We start from the raw sequence: 21,617 nt of genomic DNA on the forward strand, positions 1-21,617 counted from the left end.
TTTGTATTTTTAATAGAGACAGTGTTTCACCACGTTGACTGGGCTGGTCTCAAACTCCTGACCTCAGGTGGTCTGCTCACCTTGGCCTCCCAAAGTGCTGGGATTACAGGCATGAGTCACTGTGCCTGGCCAACACCTGTTAAATTTAGAAAACAGAGTTTTCAATCTCTGTCTTACACCCAAGAAGGCCTGTGGCCCAGAGATCCGGAGTAAAATTAGATTTAGTATTTAATCCATCAATAGCTGTTTCTTACTGCATCCCTAGGGTATGAACTCTGTTGACTTTTCTCTCCTCTTTAGGTCACAACCCAGTGACATCACCACAACAGAGAGAATCATTGCAGGCCCTATCCATGTCTCCGTGGTCTCTCTGATCCCCCACCCCCACCCCAACACACACACACACACACACACACACACACACACACACACACACACACGCTCACAAACGTCAGTATTTTATGTGAGTAGAGTGTGTCTATAAATACCATGGACGGTGGATGGGACTTGGATCAGGTCTTTTGTCACCCTATGATACCCTATGGGGGCAGGACCCCAGGACCCCATAGAGTTGGTATATTGGCTCAGAGGGATGTTGAAACTGTGAGTGGAACAACATACCACCATCCTCCACTTCCATTTGCACCCTCTACTTCTCTCCTGCAGCAGGCTGACGCCGGCCCAGAGCCTGCATACAGCCACAAGCTCACTTCTCAGCCTTTTGGAGGCCATGCACCACCTTGGGAATGCAATGGAAGATTCAGACCCTCCTCATAAACGTTTCCCACATGCTTTCTATGGGTTCCCTGGGGTCCCTAGTTAAGAGCCCCGGTGGAATAGAAAGGGCACTGGATTTGTACTTGCAGAGATCTAAGTTCAAGGTCTGATTCTACCTTTCACTAATTCTATGGCTGATCTCTCTGAGCCTCAATTTCTACATCTGAAAATGAGGTATAGCCAGCACTGCAGGTTGTAAGGGGCCTGCTACATGATAGGTCCTCAGTTTTGCCTTCCCCGTCTCAGCCTCCTAGGTACCTGGTTACCATTTGCAAGAGCCTGTAGCTAACAGGTGGAAGTTTCATTCCAAGTTCAGGTCTTCATGCAATCACGTGAAACCATTTACTGAGCATTTATTATGTGCTAGCCACAGTGGTAGATGCTGGAGTATGCAAGTGTGTGTTTATACCTGGCTGTGAAAGGTATACAGAGTTGAACATAATATAAGACCTCAGGGAGCTGGTAGTACGATGACCTAGTGCCCATCTATCCACAGAATGCAATTTGCCTAAAATGTTTAGCACAAAATGTTTTACCTGATTAACCCACTAAAAAGACATCTTATTATTGATACCTCCAGCATTTTGGCTATGGGATCAAAGTCTGGCCTATGTTTGACACCCGTATATCTCTGTGAAAATACATTCTCTTCCTCAAGTCTATTAAATTCAATGCCAGGAGCCTCCATTAGGGATATTCTTGTGTAGTCAAAATTGAGTGAGATGTCTTTGGCATGAATATATTGAATGCACAGCTTTTGAAATTAGTTCACTATGGTAAATATCAATGTTTTCACTGACTGAATAAAATTGATTATAATATTGTACTCTACACAGCTAAAGATTATTAACTTTTAGGGAAATGATTTTTTATCATGGCTAAAAATCCATTTTTAAGATGCTTGTCAGGCTGTTCTTTTCAGCATAGTTCTCGATTGAAAATGTAGACAGCTCATGGTATTGTGGGCATTTGTGCTCACTGCTGAACACATTTGAATACCTCTGCTCTCACAGTCTTTTCTTCAAGTCAAGCAGTCTACCAGAATGCACTAAGCTCCCACTTTGCCAAGAAGCTAGCTGTTTGATAATAATCTGGAGAGATTCCTAAAGACTTTGATAAGTGTAATTTTTTGAAAGCTCTGTCTCTCTGGTGTCATTCCTACTGAGGCTGCTCATGTCATTCAGGTTCCATAATTTGGATGTTAAATGAAAAAAAAAATGAAGTACAGTGGTCTAGTTTACAATTTAGGTTAATTGGCCTACTTCAATGTATCTCATTTTCAAGTATTTTCACCTTTACTATGAACTCCTACTTACTGAGCACCTACTATTTTGTACAGTTCTGGGCCAGGAACTGCTGTGAGTATGAGACACCTGCCTTCTTGACTGTAAGCAACAGAAATCCACCATGAGCAATATGAGTAGATATAGAATTCACTGAAAGGAAGTTGGAGACTTTCAGAGACTGAAAGACCTGAGCTGGTGTGTGGTCCAAGAAGCAGGAAGAAGAACCACAGCCATCTCTTAACAAGAACAGGCTGCTCAGAAGGCTGCCGGCCAACACAGCCACAGTAACTGCTACCAGGCTGGGTCCACTGCAGGCCACAGCTGCTGCACAAGGAGGTTCCAGCCCTCCTTTTATCTTTGCCGCACGCACCCAGGAGTCAGAATTCTAGGCAAGAGCTCCTGGTTGCCAGTCTTTGGTCCTGCGCCTGTGCCCTGGCTGCTGGGGGTGGAGTGAGGAAAAGGATGCCTTTGCTTTGTTGTCTGTAGTTGCAGACAGGGTGACATGACCCCTCCAAGTAGGAAGAGGTTATTAAATACTGGATAGTAAAATATGACAAAGCTCCACCACATTCTTTGTTCAATGATAAGACAAGTACTAGCATTAGAATTAGTTTAGACAAAGGGAATTAAACTTTTTTTTTTTTTTGAGTCTCGCTCTGTTACCCAGGCTGGAGTGCAGTGGCACGATCTCGGCTCACTGCAACCTCTGCCTCCCCAGTTCAAGTGATTCTCCTGCCTCAGCCTCCCGAGTAGCTGGGATGACAGACGCATGCCACCATACCCATCTAATTTTTGTATTTTTAGTAGAGACAGGGTTTCACCATGTTGGCCAGGCTGGTTGGTCTCAAACGCCCGACCTCAAGTGGTCTGCCCACCTCGGCCTCCCAAAGTGTTGGGATTACAGGCGTGAGCCACTACGCCCAGTGGGAATTAATTATTTACTGGAGAAATAAAATTTTGAAGGAGGAATGGCTAAGAATTACCATGCAGATAATGATAAGCCCAGGCATAAATGCGGATGTATACAGAGGCCCAGATACATGAGACAGCATAGAGGGTGAGGTTGGAGGAGTAGAGAAAGGAGATAGGGAAGGATTGGCTGCCCTTCTCAGCCAGCTTGGACCATTGGACAGTGGTACGGAGAGACACTGAGCAGTTTTAGACAGAGGCAGGTCACATTTACCTTTTAGAAAGCTCACCTTGGTCCCTCTACGGAGAGTGGATGGCAAGAACTGGTGTGGGTTGCGGTAAGCCAGGTTCGGGGAGACCAGGTTTTCTCATTCTGGCTTTTTCTCCAATTAGCTGTGTGATCTGGCCTCCAACTTGATCTTAACCTGTCTCATTATTTTCATCTTTTAAAGTGCTTTGATTGGAAAAGACAATTTTAATGTGGTCCATTCTACCTTCAAAGTTTAGACTTTGTTACTGTAAAGGCAAATTGGAGTATGACTATTAAAAAAAACTTAAGTTGCAGGATAAATTATTTTAACTACTTGTTTACTTATTCAACAAATATTTTTATTTTTATTTTATTTTATTTTTAGAAACAGGGTCTCACTCTGTCACAGGCTGGAGTACAGTGTCGTGATCATAACTCACTACCGCATTTAACTCCTGGGTTCGAGCAATCCTCCCACTTCAGCCTCCCAAGTAGTTGGGATGACAGGCACATGCCACCACATCCTGCTAAGTTAATTTTTTTTGGTAAGGGTGGGTAGAGACAAGGGTCTTGCTTTCTTGTTCAGGCAGGCCTCCAACTCCTGGCCTCAAGTGATCCTCCCGCTTAGGTGTCTCAAAGCACTAGGATTACAGGCATGAGCCACTGCGCTGGCCTCAACAAATATTTACTGACTATTATTTATGTCTCAAACACTGTTCTAGGCTTCAGAGAATTAGCAGTAAATAAGAAAAGTCCTTACCACTATGTGAGGTCTTTTGAATGAGAACTAGATTCTAGCAAGAGGAGTGAGGGGCAGTCAACAATAAAGAAACAACTGTCTAACGATATAAGGTGGTGATATGTGCTATAAAGAACAAAGCAGGTTGGGGGGATTTGGGAGTGACCGGAGAGAGGCAACTCATCATAGGCTGGCAGGGCGGCCTCTCAAAGAAGTGGAAGAGATTTTAAACAGAGATTCAAATGAAGGGAGGAATCAAATGAAGATAGGCAGGAAGAATTTTCCAAGCAGAAAGATCAAAGAAATGGCAAGTGGGAAGGTCTCCAGGCATGTGAGAGGAAGAGCAGGCAGGTCAGTGAGGGCCGAGCACAGAAGAGGGAAAAGCAAATACAAAGGCTCCGAGTCATGTTGAAGAGAAGACAAGAATATCTACATGACGTCATGGAGGGGCCAGAAAAGGGTGACGAGAGATGACTTCAGAGAAGTGGCCAGGGACCAGCCTTCATTCGCGGATTGTTGATTGTTTCATTCTTTCAGTGCAAGAGGCACTGTGCTAGGATCTGGGAATGCAACCATGAACTGGCCATTCCTTCAAGGAGCTTAAACCCCTTCCAAGGGGCTCAGAAGACATCAAACGTGTCTTTATTTTTTTTTATTTTTTTTTTTAAGACAGAATCTTGCTCTGTTACCCAGGCTAGGGTGCAATGGCGTGGTCTCAGCTCACTGCAACCTCCGCCTCTCGGGTTTAAGCAATTCTCCTGCCTCAGCCCCCCAAGTAGCTGGGATTACAGGCACGTACCACCACACCTGGCTAATTTTTGTATTTTTAATAGAGATGGGGTTTCACTATGTTGGCCAGCCTGGTCTTGAACTCCTGACCTTGTGATCTGCCCGCCTTGGCCTCCCAAAGTGCTGAGATTACAGGTGTGACACACCACGCCTGGCCAAAAGACGTCAAATGTATCTTCTCTCGTCAATCTTTTTTTCCATGTCTCCATAGCTTGCCAACTCTCCTGCAGTCACACTTTTCTGGCCCATTGAGCTTTTGCTAAGGATGTTGGCTTTGCCTGGGTTTGCCCTTGTTATCACCTCACACGGCTAAATCTTCCTTAGCCTGTAAGATTCAGCTCAAATGCCAGTTCCTTGAGGAAGTTTCTAATACCCCAGACTGCGAGAAGTCTCTACTGCTCTATGTCACTCACCCATTTATCTGTCCATCTGTCTATTCAGCCATCCTTCCATCCATCCATCACTTTCATTGATCTTTTCCCCTCCAGTCAGTAACAGGCCTGTCCTGGGTACCACTGATGCCACAGTGGACAAAAAAAAATCTTGCCTTTGAGTAAGTCAGAAAGCAATGGCAAAGTCAGACAAGAAAATGAACTTGAAATATAGGGAAATATTACAGTGAATTATTTTTTAATGGGCACTGCTGTTTGTTCAATGTCATATGGAGCACAATAAATAATAATGAAAAGTGAAATATCAAATCCTGACTTTAAGCATGGCTCCTGTTTTACACATAGAGTTTGTAAATAATTTTTCAATGTATAGGATAGATATTAAATATTGGCTTATCAAAGATTTAATATACAGTCTAAATGGTAGAAATTCAACTGGACAATTTGCTATGATGACAACAGTAAAATAATTGTCTCATCTTCTCCTTTATGGCTTTCACTGACGTAATGTAGTCAATTCCTCAAACAGTAAATTTCTTTTTCTTTTTCTTTTCTTTTCTTTTTTTTTTTTTTTGAGACGGAGTTCTACTCTGTCACCCAGGCTAGAGTGCAGTGGCACGATCTCAGCTCACTGCAAACTCTGCCTCCCAGGTTCAAGTGATTTTCGTGCCTCAGCCTCCCGAGCAGCTGGGATCATAGGCACATGCCACCACGCCGGCTAACTTTTGTGTTTTTAGTGGAGACGGGATTTGGCCATGTTGGCCAGGCTGGTCTCGAACTCCTGACCTCAAGTGATCCACCCGCCTCGGCCTCCCAAAGTGCTGGGATTACAGGCGTGAGCCATCATGCCCAGCCCAAGTAGTAAATTTCTATGTAGATAAAGTAATTAATCAAAAATTGGTATGAAACACTCTACCAACTAAAAATCTGTGGGAGAACCCTCCTCAAGGCATTTATATTATATAATTGTGGGGATAAGACTCAGAAATGAAAAAGTAATTTCATTTGTGAAATGCATTTTTAAAAAGGCAGTAGAGGATAAGAACCAAATGAATGGTATATAGGAAGTCAGTGATATGAACTCACAGAAGTATTGAGGAGGGAGGCTTTGAATTGGTCCTTTCGTGATGAGCAAAATTCAGAGGATAAAGTAAGTGGAGGAAAAACTTCACATTGGGGAAATAATGAAAGCAAAGGCCTGATTGAGAGCTGGTGAAGGGCTGAAAATCATACAGAAGAGTGTGGAGTTCAATGGAATTTATGAAGTTGGTGCTAAGTTGTCTTGTTTACCATTATCCCCAGCACCTAGCATATAGCTTGGCATAGCTATGTGTTGGATGAATGGATTTTAAAAAAAATGAATGAATAAGCCATAGGGAGCTACTGCAGATTCTTATTTACAATGACTTAAAGAAAATGGTGCTTATGGGAGATTAACCTGGCAGCAGTGATCATGATGAGCTGGACTGAATAGAGAAGACGGTGAAGAAAGGACCACCTCCTGGGAGGTCACATGAAGTATGGATATATAGATCTGCTCCAGGTGGTGCCTGCAGGTTTAAGAAACAGTTGAAGGAACACATAAGAGTCACCAATGGAGATGACTGGTCAGGCAGAAGGAGGAGTCAAAGATGACTGGAAGAATGGCGGTGTGTTTATGGGGTCTATTGAGTTGTAAGAGAGGAGGGTGTTTCAGGAGGATTGCCATAGGAGAAGGTGACATTTAGGGGCAGGAAGAGGGAGGGCATGAAGGTGTGGAGTCCTTAGTCTAATTGCAGAGAGGAGCATCAGAGTCATCTGCTCTTGTGGGCAAAGGCCTCACGTGAAACGTTTAGGCTCCTAGTCCTCCGTCTTCTTGTAAGCTAAGTTAATTTCCTCTGCAATTCTGTAGCAATACAAACTCATTAAATAACCAAATCAGGAAAGTGTGTCTGTGAGGTAGTTCCATCATCTTTGATTTCTCCTTCGTTTTTCTGTGATCCTGCAGAAGAAGGCTATTTTTTGTTTTGTATGTTCTAAGTAGGGATGAGGGTTCTGCTTTGCTTGCTTCTGAACTGGAGAATGCTATTGGTGAGGTCCCCAAAGGCAGCAGGAAAAGCCCTGGGGTGGAAAGTGATGCTTGCTGTCGTTATTGTACCCGCTATTGTACCCACCCTGTGGGGAAGGCTATGCAGCCAATGAATGGTCTAGTCAAAGCCTGGGCCTGCCTGTCTCTGGACCCCCCATCTGTGGAGGGCTTTATAAAGAGGGTACATTTCTGTCTGGACCAGCCAAGTGAAGACTTGCCTGAAGGCAGGTGTATATTTAGAGGACTGCCTCCAGTTGTTTCCCTCCCACAGTGGTGTCTCTGTGGAAGTGCATCTGCTACATGCGGATCAAAGTCATCTTGCCATGCAGTTCATAGCATCCATGTTTTTGTCTTTATCAGAAAGATAATAACGGCTTACAGAATTCTGATAGTGGTGGCAGCATCACCTGGACAGTCAGAAATAATGCACATGAGAGATGAAGGGGGCTTATCCCTAGGTGATAACAGTGACAGTGGAAAAAGTGGATGTAGTAGCAATGGATGTTGCAATGGGACTGTTTTCTTTTCTCTTCTCTTCTTCTTCTTCTTCTTCTTCTTCTTCTTCTTCTTCTTCTTCTTCTTCTTCTTCTTCTTCTTCTTCTTTCTTCTTCTTCTTCTTCAGACAGAGTCTCACTCTGTCACCCAGGCTGGAGTGCAGTAGCATGATCTCGGCTCACTGCAACCTCCGCCTCCTGGGTTCAAGTGATTCTCGTGCCTCAGCCTCCCGAGTAGCTGGGATTTCAGGCACATGCCACCATGCCCAGCTCATTTTTTTGTATTTTAGTAGAGACAGGGTTTCACCATGTTGACCAGGCTGGTCTCGAACTCCTGACCTCAAGTGATCCACCTGCCTCGGCCTCCCAAAGTGCTGGGATTACAGGCATGAGCAATAGGACTGTTTCTTGAATGGGTGGGATTGGGTGGTGGTGATCATGGGGGAAGAAGAGTAGGAAACTAGAGGACTCAAGAATGACTTCTAGGTATTTGCCCTGAAAAAAAAACAGATGGATCATGGTGCCATCTATTAAGATGAAAAAGACTTAGGTAGGAGCCAGTTTGCGGGGAAAATAAAAAATTCTGTTTTGGAGATGTGAAGTTTGAGATGTCTATTACTCATCTAAGTGGAGTTTGCAAGTAGGCAGTCAGATATACATCTCAGGGGAGTTCAGGGCTGAAGATTCAAATTTGGGAGATGGATTTTTGTAAATCTCCCACCTCCTTCTCAGGCATTAGTTTAAAATAAGGAGAGGGTAGAACTGCTCCTTGACTTACCAGAAATGAGGAGCAGATGCTATTTGTTCACTTGTACTTTTGTCCATCCCTCAAATATTTATGGAGTACTTTCAGTGCTAGGTACTGTGCTGACTTTTATGGACTGGATGAGCAGATACAGGTACAGACACCGCTCTCATTGAGTTTGACGTCCAGGGCTGTGCAGTAGAAAGTGAGCCTACTACGTAAGCTGAATTTTCTAATGGCCATGTTGAAAAGGTCAAAAGAAAGAGATGAAGTTAATTTTAATAATCTATTTTATTTAACCCAGTATATCAAAAATTAGTATCATTTCAACATGTAATCAATATAAAATTACTGAGATATTTTATGTTCTTTTTCTCATACTGTCTTCAAAATCTGTTGTGTCTCTTACACACAGCACATCTCAATTCAGACTTAGCCGCATTTCAAGTGCTCGATAGCCTGGATCTAGAAGATGCTGTAAAACTTGGCTCCCTGAGGTCTAAACCCCTCCCTTCTCTCCTGCCCATTGGTGATCTCCAGACCCTCGGGGACTGTTGGGAGCTCCAGTGTGCTGTAAAATAGTGAGGTGCAAACATTGGGCACACAGCCCCAGAGCAGAACCCCAGTCCACCTTGCCCAAAGTGCCAGCAATGGCAGCCTGATGATAGAGGTGCCATCATCACACAGATCAGTATCCAGCTGTTCCTAGCCACACCTGGATTAATTAGTGACCACTGGAAGATAATTGCTGTGTTTTAAAACTGAGAGCATTGCCACCATGTACCGTGGTAAATATATTTGTTAACAAGATAAAAAAAAATGTTTTTTAGTAAAAGCAACTTCAATCCTGGTGTCTCCCCCGACAACTCCCCTTGTCCTGTTTTGCTGGCACTGGGTGCTGACTATTAGGCAGCACTTCTTCTCTGAATCCCACCGCCTGGGCACAGGAGAGATCAGAATGTGTTTGGTGAATGAACGAGCTCAAGAATGGGAGGCTTACTCTGTGACTTGCGGGAGGAGAATGTGTGGGATTTTTGACATTGGTTCCTTCTTCAGATGACAGATACAGACAATGACGAATGCTCTCTCTTCTTATCAGGAGAGCTCAACATGGGCGTTTCTTTCTGTAACAAGTATGCATCATGGCTGGCTGGCTCCTCCCCATAACAAGCAGTTTAAAGGTGAACGAAAATGGATCTTGACGATAGCAGCTTTTGGAAGCCTAGGCGCGGCACAGAAGGTCAGACAGGAACGGCTTGTCTTCCACTGCAACATGGGGCTTCGTCGGAAGCACCGCTGCTGAGTAACAACCACCTCCTCCTGACCATCGCAAGCTGCCCAGGCAGACATGCTCATAGCAGTGTCCGTTTCCCCGCCTAACTTTCCACCAGAAGATTCCTCCATGTCTACGGGCGGACCCAAGCCGATCTTGGAATGCATGTTTAAGTTTGTCTGACCTTTCTATCTTTTGCCTTCCTCTTCACTAGAGAACCTGAGCACTAGGTTCTCCTGTATTATTTATTTTATCTTATTCTTTTTTTTTTTTTTTTTTTAGGCAGGGCCTTGCTCTGTCACTGAGGCTGAAATGCAATGGTGTGATCATAGCTCACTCCTCGGCTCAAGTGATCCTCCAGCCTCAGCCTCTAGAGTAGCTGGTATTACAAATGTGCAGCACCACAGCCAGCTAATTTCTTTTCTTTCTTTCTTTCTTTCTTTTTTTTTTTTTTTTGTAGAGATGGGAGTCTTGCTGTATTGCCTACGTTGGTCTCCAACTCCTGGGCTCAAGTGATCCTCTTGCCTCAGCCTCCCAAAGTGCTGGGATCACAGGTGTGAGCCACCACATCTGGGTAGATTCTTCTTTAGGTTCCTGAGCCTGGAGAGATGGCCTGCAGGGGCATCTGCTGCAAAGGAATGAGATAAGCTGTGATAATCTGGGTCCTCCAAGAAGCAGAAGCCATAGATTTTATCAGGGAGCTGGAAAAAAGTGGGATGACCATTAGACTGCAGTGCAAGTCTGACTCCAAATGAAGGAGAGGAAAGGTTGTATGGAGGCCTCCTTGGCTCTAGGGAAAGTTCAGCAAGGCAGAAGAGAAGTGATGAGACAACATTCTAGGCAGAGGAGCCCCATGTCTCTCAGGAAGGGGCCTGCCTAGTGCCCCTGCCATGCCCCATCATGGGTGGGGAGCAGCCCGTGGAAAGGGGGGCCTCAGCACAGGCCAGGATGGATTCAGAGCATGGAGTGGCAGCTGGTGCCCTGGGCCAGATGTGCTCCCAGCTGGAGGCACTTTCTCACAACCGCTGTGTAGGCCTGGGTCCACGTTGTTTCATGAGGAAAAGCCATGCGGGTGCTGCCTGGCACATATGTAGAGCAAGTGCCATATGACACGGTGGAAGGTGCCCTGGAATTGGCATCAATGTCCCAGGTCAAGTCCCTGATCCGTCACTTATTATTAGTTCATGATCTTAGGTGAGTCACTAAACCTCTCAGAGCCTTGGTTTCTTGATCTTAAAACAATACCTGTCTTACAGTATGGTTGTAGAGTGAAACTAGCTCTTGTGAGAAAGAGTGCTTTGTATAATGTTGACACAAATGCACACGTGGTAACAAAAGCAACAAAGCACAACTATTAAAGACCAATGACAGGAGCTCTGGAATTTTGCTATAAGCAGTCTGTGGCAATGATAGAGATTTGTCTGTCTCTGTGGTTATACTTGCATGAAACTGCACACCATGCCAGTATACAAATTCCACAGTGTCTCAGTCACTTAGCAGATGTCAGTTGTCTTGACTGTTCTGGGCAGGTATTTATAAAAACAAAAAAATAAAAAGCATTTCAGAAAACCCTATTTTTTTTTAAACAAAAGATGGCTATTCCACAGCTGCTGAATAATTCAAAGTCAGCAGTAATTCATAGTGAGTCAGCGGTAGCTTCTTACTGCTTCCCACTGCTTTTTTTCCTTTTCCGCTTGTAAGATGAAGACCCTGGCGATGAAAGGGCCGAGATGTTTTAGTTCCCGGAAGTCCCTTGGTCTTTTTTTTTTTTTTTTTTTTTTTGAGATGGAGTCTCTCTCTGTCTCCCAGACTGGAGTGCAGTGGTGCAATCTCCGCTCACCACAACCTCCACCCCCGGTGTTTAATTCTCCTGCCTCAGCCTCCCAAGTAGCTGGGATTACGGGCACGTGTCACCACGCCCGGCTAATTTTGTATTTTTAGTAGAGATGGGGTTTCTCCATGTTGGTCAGGCTGGTCTCGAACTCCTGACCTCAAGTGATCCACCCGCCTCGGCCTCCCAAAGTGCTGGGATTACAGGCGTGAGCCACCGTGCCTGGCCGCTTGGGTTTTGTGCTAGCGAAATACTGAGATCTGTAGGCTGTGGAGCAACCTGTTAGCGATGATGGGTGAGTTCACAGGCAGAGGCAGTGGCTCCAAGGCCTCATCCAGAGACCCAGATCCCAGGGCAGTGTCACTCATTTTGTCAATGATTCTAGGGGATGGGGAGACAGGAGCTGGAAAAATAAACCGGAAAGACTTCGTGGGTTTATTTCTAAACAGATGAAGGTTACAGAACAAGGTAAATTTTATGCAGGAAAAACGGGTGGCAGTAGATGATCTAGTGTTAGAATCTCAGCATGGCCCTGGGGCTGGGAGCAAATGAAATTAGACGTGGGATTGGCGGGAACCAGGTAGCCAAGGGTGGAGGCCTAACCAGAGTTGAGTGATTCACACCATTAACAATGACCAGCTGTGAAGAAGCAGATCACCCCACCTGAGGACAGCCCCGAAGGAAGACGTGCTTTTACCACCACCCAAGGATGAAAGCAGTGATTTCTCCTTCAAATCCAGCCCCAAAGCTGTGGCTCTCCTCACCAGTTTTCCTTTCCTTCTGGCCATGCAACCTCTTCTGCTCCATGGCCAGTTCAGAGGACACATGACTCCAGCAGGAGGGGACAAACCAGTCACCATTCAGAAGCCTGACTAAACCAGGGCTTCTGACACCGTGGGCCTCAGACTGCCCACATCAGCACCACGTGGGCAGCTTGTTAAGGAGGCGACTGCATCAGCCCACCCAGATCTGCCCGTTCAGAATGTCTGGAAGGGGACTCCAGAACCTGTGTGCCCCTCCCGCATCTTCCTCAAGGCATTCTTTTGCACACAAACATGTAAGAATCACCGGGCGCGGTGGCTCCCACCTGTAATCCCAGCACTTTGGGAGTCCGAGGAGAGCGGATCACGAGGTCAGGAGTTTGAGACCAGCCTGGCCAACGGGATGAAACCCCGTCTCTACTAAAAATATAAAAATCAGCTGGGCATGGTGGCCCATGCCCGTAATCCTAGCTACTCGGGAGGCTGAGGCAGAAAAATGGCTTGAACCTGGGAGGCAGAGGTTGCAGCGAGCTGAGATCCCGCCACTGCATTCCAGCCTGGGCAACAAGAGCAAAACTCCGTCTCAAAAAAAAAAAAAAAAAAAAAAAATTGTGAGACCCAATTAAATGATCTCTAAGCTGCCAGATCAAAAACACTGTGACTTCAGAATCCCAGTTTGAGAAAAATGATCTTATTTCTCAGTAATTTATAATTTTAAAGGTTTAATCTTCTTTCTCCCCTAAGTATTATCTCTCCATCTTTAAGTCCCAACAAATTATTTATAAAATAATGTATGGGCTGGGCGCAGTAGCTCACACCTGTAATCCCAGCACTTTGGGAGGCCCAGATGGGTGGATCACCTGAGGTTAGGAGTTTGAGACCAGCCTGGCCAACATGAAGAAACTCCGTCTCTACTAAAAATACAAAAATTAGCTGGGTGTGGTGGCATGTGCCTGTAGTCCCAGCTACTCGGGAGGCTGAGGCAGGAGAATCACTTGAACCCAGGAGGCAGAGGTTGCAGTGAGCAGAGATTGCATCATTGCACTCCAGCCTGGGGGACAAGAGTGAGACTTCGACTCAAAAATAATAATTATAATGATGATGATGATGTGTGAAGTTTATTATGTGCAAAAACCTATGTTTTGCATGGAGGAAAAATATATGAGGCAACCTGCCCTTAAGGTGCTTCTAGGCTAGAAGAGGAGCTGAAAAGGTGTGGAACCAACTTTGCCGCAAGGCAGAGGGTGCTCCCAGGGCTGATAATCCAGGAAGCTTCCCTTCCGGGTCAGTTGATAAATATCCTAAATCTCAATCCTGGCAATAAGTACTGTATAAATGATAGAATCAAAGGTCTCCAGGATTTCAGAAGAAGGAGATAGGAAAGCCGGCGGGGGCAGTGAGAGAAGCTTCAGAGAGGAAGCAGCATTTGAGAGAGGCCTTTAAGGATAAGTCGTATTCAGTAGGCAGAAAACATTCTGGAAGAGATGGCATGAGAAAGCCATAGTGGTGGGAAATTGCAAAGTGTACTGCAGAACAGGGGGAAGCTCATTTTGGCGTGAGTGGAGAGGGATTTCACTGGAAAGCTGGGATGGTGTATCAGTTTTCAGTTGCTGCGTAATACACCACTCCAAAATCTAAAGGCTTAAAACAACAATAGTCATTTCTTTTGCTCGTGGATCTACAGCTTGTCTATGTTCCACCCTGTCAGCTTAATGGGACCTGGAGAGACCACTTTCAAAGTGGCTCCCTCACAAGGCTGGGAAGTTGGAGGTAGCTGTCTGTTCCTTTTGTGGGCTTCTCTATGGCTTGAACTTCCTCACAGCAGTTTGATTTCAAGAGAGCCAGGTGAAAGCTGTATTGCCACTTATGACATAGCTTTTGGAGTCATAGTATCACTTCTGCTGCGGTCACAAGACGACATCCAAATTCAAAGAGAGGGAGCAAAGTCTCCTCTCAGTGGAGGAGCGTCAGAGTCATCATAAGAAGAGAATGTGGGAAGGGAGGTATTATTGTAGCCAATTTTGGAAAATACATGTAAAATTCTTAACGCATGAAATACACAAAAACTCTAATCAGGCATTAAATAATAATATACTTTTTTAAAAAAAAACACAAATTTCATTATATATCACAATAACCTTTCAAATAGGAAAAGCAAATATTATTTGTATTTTGCAAATAAAGGAACACAACTCAGAATTGGAGTAGAAAGGTGGATTTGCAATGAATTTAATGAAGTTTTCACTTTTAGAGCCCCTCACTAGCACTGACACCTTCTTCCGAGGCCCCAGAGGGGACCCAGAATTGTGTTCACATGGTCATATGTTTCGTAAATGTTCAGAGGTAAAGTATCTTTACTACAACTAGTTAAGTCTGCTGTACCTTCACTTCAGCCTCCCTTCCATCACATCCCCTTGTGTCAGGTGTTACTGGGCATTTTGGAGACCCAGTTAAGGGGAAATTGAGTTATAGCTATATTTAGTTTTGGTGGAGTAGGTTATAATGATATGGTTTTCAGTAACTTCAACATATGGTTAAGTTATTACTGGGCACCCCAGTGTAGAAATGACTTCCAGGAATACTCCTATGGCTTACTGACTAACTCAAACAGCATTGTGACACTAAAGTCAGGACCAGAGGTCATACTGTGGTATGACTGTATCTTCTAGTACCCAGAATTCGCATGAAAATATATGGGTAGTGGAGAAAAACAAGGTTTGAAAAGTACATTGCCAGAAGCTAGTCTGTGGAGAATTCTTCCAATCAGATATAAAATTACAAGGACAATACCTTTGTGTATAGTTCTGGCTTTTAAAATCTTTTGAATGTTTCACATATTCAAAGAACAAACTTAAAATGAATAAGGTCCGGCAAGGTTACAGGATTAAGAGCAATGTACAAATATTAATTGTATTGTATACAGTAGCAATGAGCAAACCAAAAATGAAATTAAGAAAGTAATTTCACTTAAGATAAAAATTCTAAAATACTTAGAAGTCAATTTAACAAAGATGTACAAAACTTATACTGTGAAAACTACAAAGCTTTGTTGAAATAAATCAAAGAAGAAACCAAATAAATGTAAAAAAACAGTCTATGTTCATGGATTGGAAGATTTAATATTCTCAAGATGTCAGTATTAACATAACAAGATGTATGTTATACTTTAGTTTTTAAAAATGGCCAAAAACGTGGTGGGATAGTTGAATATGATTCATCCTTCCCAGACCCACATGACCTGAACACTGGGATGCATTATAATGGCAGGGAGAGGAGTTTTGGATTCAACCTGATCTGAATTGGAACCCTGGCTTTATTATTTACTAATGTATGACTTTCCTCATTTTTTCTTGATGTTGCCAGTTCTGATTTTCTTCATTTGCTCAATAAGGATGATAAATAGCTACTCCTCAGGGTTGCTGTGGGGATCAGATATGATACAAGTAAAGGGCTGGCACTACTGGTTTCCTAAACCCAACTCCCTTCCTTCTTGCCCAAGTCCCATGCAGGTATTGGAAAACCCAAGCGTTGACTCTCCAGACCAGCCTCGCACCTACGAACGCCGTGGGATGCAGTTTCAGACAGTGAGAAATCTGCTGGGGAAGCCTGGGAAAGGGACATACCTGGCAGGTGCCTCTCCATGGCCTTCTTGCTGCCTTGAATTGGGACATGAGCCTGAGTCGCAGCAGCCGTCTTGTGACTGAGAGGTGGCAAGCAGGAGGAAGAGGCTAAGAGAATAGAGACACTGTTGAGCTGCTGAAGCACAGCAAGCAGCCACTTCTCTATGCTTCTTGCTATTTGACTGTTAAGCTAGTGCAAGTTACTTTTCTGGTCAGAATGAATTCATAAGTGAAACACGCTTTAAAGTATGACTATTATTATTAAATGCAGCATAAGCTTTCCATAGCTGCTACATGATCACACCCACTGCTGTCTCAGACTGACCAGTGGCCAACTAAACATGACAGCAAGTACTGTTGCCAGCCTCTGCCTTCTTGTACTTGTGGAGTTTGTTTAAATCTAAATTCAGGACTCACCCTGTTAAATTTTGTCTCCTTAGCTTGTCCCCTTCTTTTCAGAGATTTGCAATTCAAATTAGTATTATAACCTCAATTGATATATGGCCGTGGACCAGTCAGGAATCATTGAATCACCCCCCACTTTGGAAAGCTTAAGAGCCTGTAACCGCATTTCATATCAACCTTCTCCTATGCCCTTCCCCTCACATGCATCAACATCTGTTTTCTCTCAGAAAGACCTCATCTTAGTTGAGGTGATATTTGAGTACATAGTTCCTTTTAGGGTACTGGGGACCTTTTTGGTGGTAGGGTGGAGAGTGTGCACCACAGAGACTAGTCGCCAAGAGTCCCTGCAGTTAAGTCTGTGTATCCTGTGCTGGTGAAGGGTAGATGGGCTTTATGCAAATCTCTGCTTGGCTGCAGAATCTCCCAGTGAGATGAGCAAGGGTGCTTTGAAGTCAGTGTTGAAACCCCAGAAAAGCAGGAAATGATGCTGTTCCTGCCCAAAGGCAGAATGAAATGCAAGGAAAGGAGAAAAACATTATGACATAAGTATTAAGAAAGATGCTGTTTACGGGAACTCTGAAAGACTGGAATTCAGAGCCACTACGAATTAAGAAAGTTAATGATGACTTGCAGCAGGTTTGCAGAAAGTGAAAGGAAGGTGAGGCTATTTAATTGCCACCATAATAGAAGAACTTGTAGAAAATAGGAATGGGATCACAATCATTATTAACTCATAAAAAATTTATAGGGTGCCATTTCTAATATGACACTGTGCAGGGATACTGCAGTCTAGCGTTACCTCCAGTTTAGACAGGCTGAAATACATACAGTTTCTCATCTGTATGAGATAAGGTGATATAAAACGAAGCTGATCGGGCTAGTTTATTGGATAAAACCAACAACGAAGGGAAATAAGTAACTATTTATACAACATGGTAACTATCTACATTGTTCATGAGCAGACGATGTTTGTAACTGGAGATGAAATGCATTAAGCATGTTTGGGAAAGGAATAAATGGGATGTAACCATGGAGGTCCTATGCTTAACCAGGGTGGGGAGGGGGGCAGGGATATAGAGAACTTCAACTAGACAGGCCTGGTGGAGAAAGTGTGTGTCTAAGAATTACTTGCAAAGTGAGCTGTGTCAGGGAGCATCCTGGTGCATGCTCCAAGATATGTTGGATAACAGTTGAGTACAACTCATGATGGAATTACAAAACTCCAAGATACAGTTGGGTAGTTGGGTAACAGTTGAGCGTAACCATGATGGAAGAGATGAAGAGACTTTTTGAATGTGTTTGAGAGGAGTGAAATGAATCCTACAATGATAATAATAATAATTGCTATTATTTTTTCAGACACGTGTGAAACCAGAAAAAAATAAATTGGTGAAAGAATCTTCATTCCTGGTGACCCCTGAGAAGAAGAAACAGACAATCTTGGATGGATTTGTTAAAGATCAGAGGATCCATAATGTCATCCAAAATGGTGGGATTGGGGGCAAACAGATCAAGCTGATGAGTGGGGTTAGCAACAGTGAGACCTGAAAGAGAAAACAAGTTAACAGAAGCTAGACTAAGTGCAGGACTAACCTGCACCCTAAGAGAGTGCAGGCTCAGGAACCAGTCCATGAGGAGTTGCACCATACTAAGGGGTAGAGATGAACTGAAGCTCGCTCAGGATTATCAGCGGTATTGGCCTCTCCAAGAACTAAAAATAACCTCCTTCTTTGTCTTGCTGTTACTTCCAAGCCACAGCCGAGTTCTCTCTCTATACTTACACCTCAGATGAATGGTCAGTGCCTGTGGCTGTGGCCAGTGTCTTTTATTCCCACCTGGTTCCTCCCAGTCTGTGTTCCATGTTGTCATGCCCCAACTGCAGAAGCCTTTTCCTAGTCCTCAATCTTTTCTCCCCACAGCAGCCCTGGGCACAGTAGACCTCCCTAGCCTTTTGAGGAACCTCTTCCTGTTACCTGACTGCTGTGGTCTACGTGACCATCTTACCTCTTCCTCTGCATTTTCCTTGTGTCTGTCACTGACTCTCTCCCGTGTCCCGCTCCCCAACTGTGGGTGCCCAGATGTGTCAATCCTCATTCTCCGATCTTCTCTCTTTATACTAGATTCTAATTCACCTTTATTCATCTACACTCCCAGAGTCAAGTTTTGATTATGTATATATAACCAAATGGCATATATCTCTATCTATCTATCTATCTATCTATCTATCTATCTATCTATCTATCTATCTATCTATGCCATCTCATTTCATGTCTTCAGGAAATATCTGTTAGCTGTTTTTCTCCAGATTATCATCCTTAAGCGCTGTTGTGGTAGCAGTGGTGGTGGTAGTAGCAGTAGTAACAGCAACAACCTCTATCATATAGTAAATGCTAACTATATCTCAGATGCTTTAGTAAAATCTCATTTAAGTCTTTCAATGTTGTACATTGATATTGCTGTTGAACACGTTTTATAGAGGAGGAAACAATCTCAGCAGGTTTAACTGTGGTTCCCAGTCACACAGCTAACACAGAACACGGCCTTGAACTCAGATTTTGTCTGACTAAAGTTTGTCATCCTATTTCTGTGCTAAAGCTTCTACAGCAGTCCCTGTTGCTTACCAGGTGAGGACCAGCATCCTCACTGACCATCCCAGACCTCCGTAACGTAGCTCCATTGGTCTGCTCCAGTGACTGCCTTCTTCTCCCAGAGTGGCACCTCCTTAACCACCCTCACCTTCCTACGCAGTGAATGAAGTGCAGACATCAATCCTGAGTCTGCCATTTAGTACTTCTCTAAAACTGACTTCTTGTATTTGTAAAATACCCGCCTCGCAATCTCAGGATTGCTGTGAGTATCGTATATAATGAGTGCAAAGGGCCCGGCATAGTGCAAGGGACATGATAGGTGCATAACGAATAGGACCCACTGAGGCTGTTACTCATATTTCTGCTCTTGTGCCTTTGTTCGTGTTATTCTCTACATATGAAATGTTTGTACTTCCTATTGCTCTGGCCTGACAGTCCTTAAGGGCTAAATTCCATCTTTACTAAATGTTTCTAACACACATTGATCTCTCCCCTCCCCAATTCTGAATGCACTTTCTTTTTTCTTTTTTTTCTTCTTTTTTTTTGAGACAGAGTCTCGCTCTGTCGCCCAGCCTGGAGTGCAGTGGCGCGATCTCGGCTCACTGCAAGCTCCGCCTCCTGGGTTCATGCCATTCTCCTGCCTCAGCCCCCCGAGTAGCTGGGACTATAGGCGCCCACCACCACGCCCAGCTAATTTTTTGCATTTTTAGTAGAGACGGGGTTTCACCGTGTTAGCCAGGATGGTCTCGATCTCCTGACCTTGTGATCTGCCCGCCTCAGCCTCCCAAAGTGCTGGGATTACAGGCATGAGCCACCGTGCCCGGCCCTCTGAATGCACTTTCTATATACACCAGGTGGCTGGTGTTATCTACTGTCTTATTCTTGAATGGCTTCGGGTAAGCAAGCCTCATAAGTTACTGGTGAGCTTGCTTGTATATCTTCTGTGCTCCTCTCAAAGCTACTGGCACACTGTACCAAAGTGATTTGTTCATTGATTGATGGAGAAATGTAAACATTGGGACAAATCAGAGAGAAAAAAGGGCAAATTGGACATTATCTTGTTCGATTTCAGTTGGCAGTCAATGGTTTGTGTTCAAATTATCCTACAGAGGCTTGAACCAGGAGGGGTGGTTCAGAAAACAGATGGTGGGAAAGAGAACAGATCTCTGTATTATGGAGCTTTGACTTTAAAATTATTTCTCTTAAAGAAGAGATAGACCCAAAAGGAAATGATCTGAGATAAATTTCCAGGGACCAGTAAGACAGAAGTACTGCTAAATATGAAGAGGCAGCGGGCTGGGAATAATGAGAGAAGACCCAGGCAATCATGCCTGTAAGTTACGATAAAGAAAACAGGAAGCACATTTTGACAGAAAAACCATACTTTACATTAAAGAAGTGAGACTGTGTCTGTCGCAAGAGTGAGAGGGAAAGCCCGCAACGACCTCAGGGACCCAGTGAATTAGCTCCCGGGAAGCCCAGGGCCTCTTTTGCTAGCTGCTAATGAAGGGAATTAGATAACCATGTTATTTTGAAAGAAAACAGATTATGTTTATTGAATGATCTAAAAGAAGCGAAAAGGGCTAGGTAAAGATGCCATGTTTTGGATTCTGATGTTGGGTCACACCAGGGCGCCCATTCTTCTGTATTCACGAAATGCCCAAATAGGGAGAGGTCTTGCCAGGCGCGTGAACTCGCCACTGTGGCTGAGCAACAAAGGTACATTGAAAGGAAGCGTGTGTGTTTGTGGCTTTGAGCCCCTTTTCCTATTCTGCTGAAGATTAGGAAATTACAGGTTACACTGCTTGAAATGAAGACAGAGTAAATGGTAGGAGGGTTGTAAATCACCTGCGAAGCACCGTCTTTGACCATGCCATATAGCAAGGCTACCCAAAACACTCCAGTCTCTAATTTGTTCAACTTAAAGAATAAGAGGGATATGTCAGTCAGGGCCCGCTAACTGCTGTATCAGACAACCCCAGATCCCTAACGAATTACCTCACAGTCATCAGGGGCTAGACAAGCGACCACGATAATTCAGAGATACTGCTCCTTTCCTGTAGTTCTCCAGTCCTCAGCACAGAGTCTCAAGATCATCTAGCATCGACCAGTCAGCAAATGTCGGAAGAGGAAAGACAGCTTCCTTAGTCCCTAGGAGACAGCATCTCGTTTTCACTACATTCCACTGGTGAGAACTACTCATATGGCCACACCTAGATGCAGCGGTGACTGGAAAGTTAATTTGATTGTGTTTCCAGGAAAAGGAGATGGACTTGGTGAGTCAGTCTCTCTAGAGGAAAATATGGAACTGGGTTGGATTAAAAAAAAATCCAGGCTGGGCGCGGTGGCTCATGCCTGTAAGCCCAGCACTTTGGGAGGCCAAGGCGGGTGGATCACCAGAGGTCAGGAGATCAAGACCAGCGTGGCCAACATGGTAAAACTCCGTCTCGATTAAAAATTAAAAAAAAAAAAATTAGCCGGGTGTGGTGGTGGGCGCCTATAATCCCAGCTACTCAGGAGACTGAGGCAAGAGAATAGCTTGAACCCGGGAGGCAGAGGTTGCAGTCAGCTGAGACTGCACCACTGCACTCCAGCCTGGGTGACAGAGTGAGACTCCGTCTCAAAAAAAAAAAATTCAGGTAATGATTTATATGTTTCTATCAAGCAATATGCCTATAAACATGGAATGA

The 21,617-nt window shown here is 44.2% G+C and overlaps 1 long non-coding RNA gene across 1 annotated transcript; it reads right to left on the minus strand.

Annotated features, from left to right (window-relative positions):
- Nucleotides 1–8,721: 8,721 nt before the first annotated feature.
- LOC134758379 (uncharacterized) lies at nt 8,722–21,103 on the minus strand. Its single transcript, XR_010133560.1, has 3 exons — nt 20,926–21,103; nt 15,938–16,042; nt 8,722–10,350 (listed from the first exon to the last, which is right to left on the minus strand). It is a non-coding gene; the product is annotated as an uncharacterized lncRNA (long non-coding RNA).
- Between the last annotated feature and the right edge of the window lie 514 nt (nt 21,104–21,617).

The sequence above is a fragment of the Gorilla gorilla genome, chromosome 3 (assembly GCF_029281585.2).
Source record: "Gorilla gorilla gorilla isolate KB3781 chromosome 3, NHGRI_mGorGor1-v2.1_pri, whole genome shotgun sequence".
Classification (NCBI taxonomy): Eukaryota; Metazoa; Chordata; class Mammalia; order Primates; family Hominidae; genus Gorilla; species Gorilla gorilla.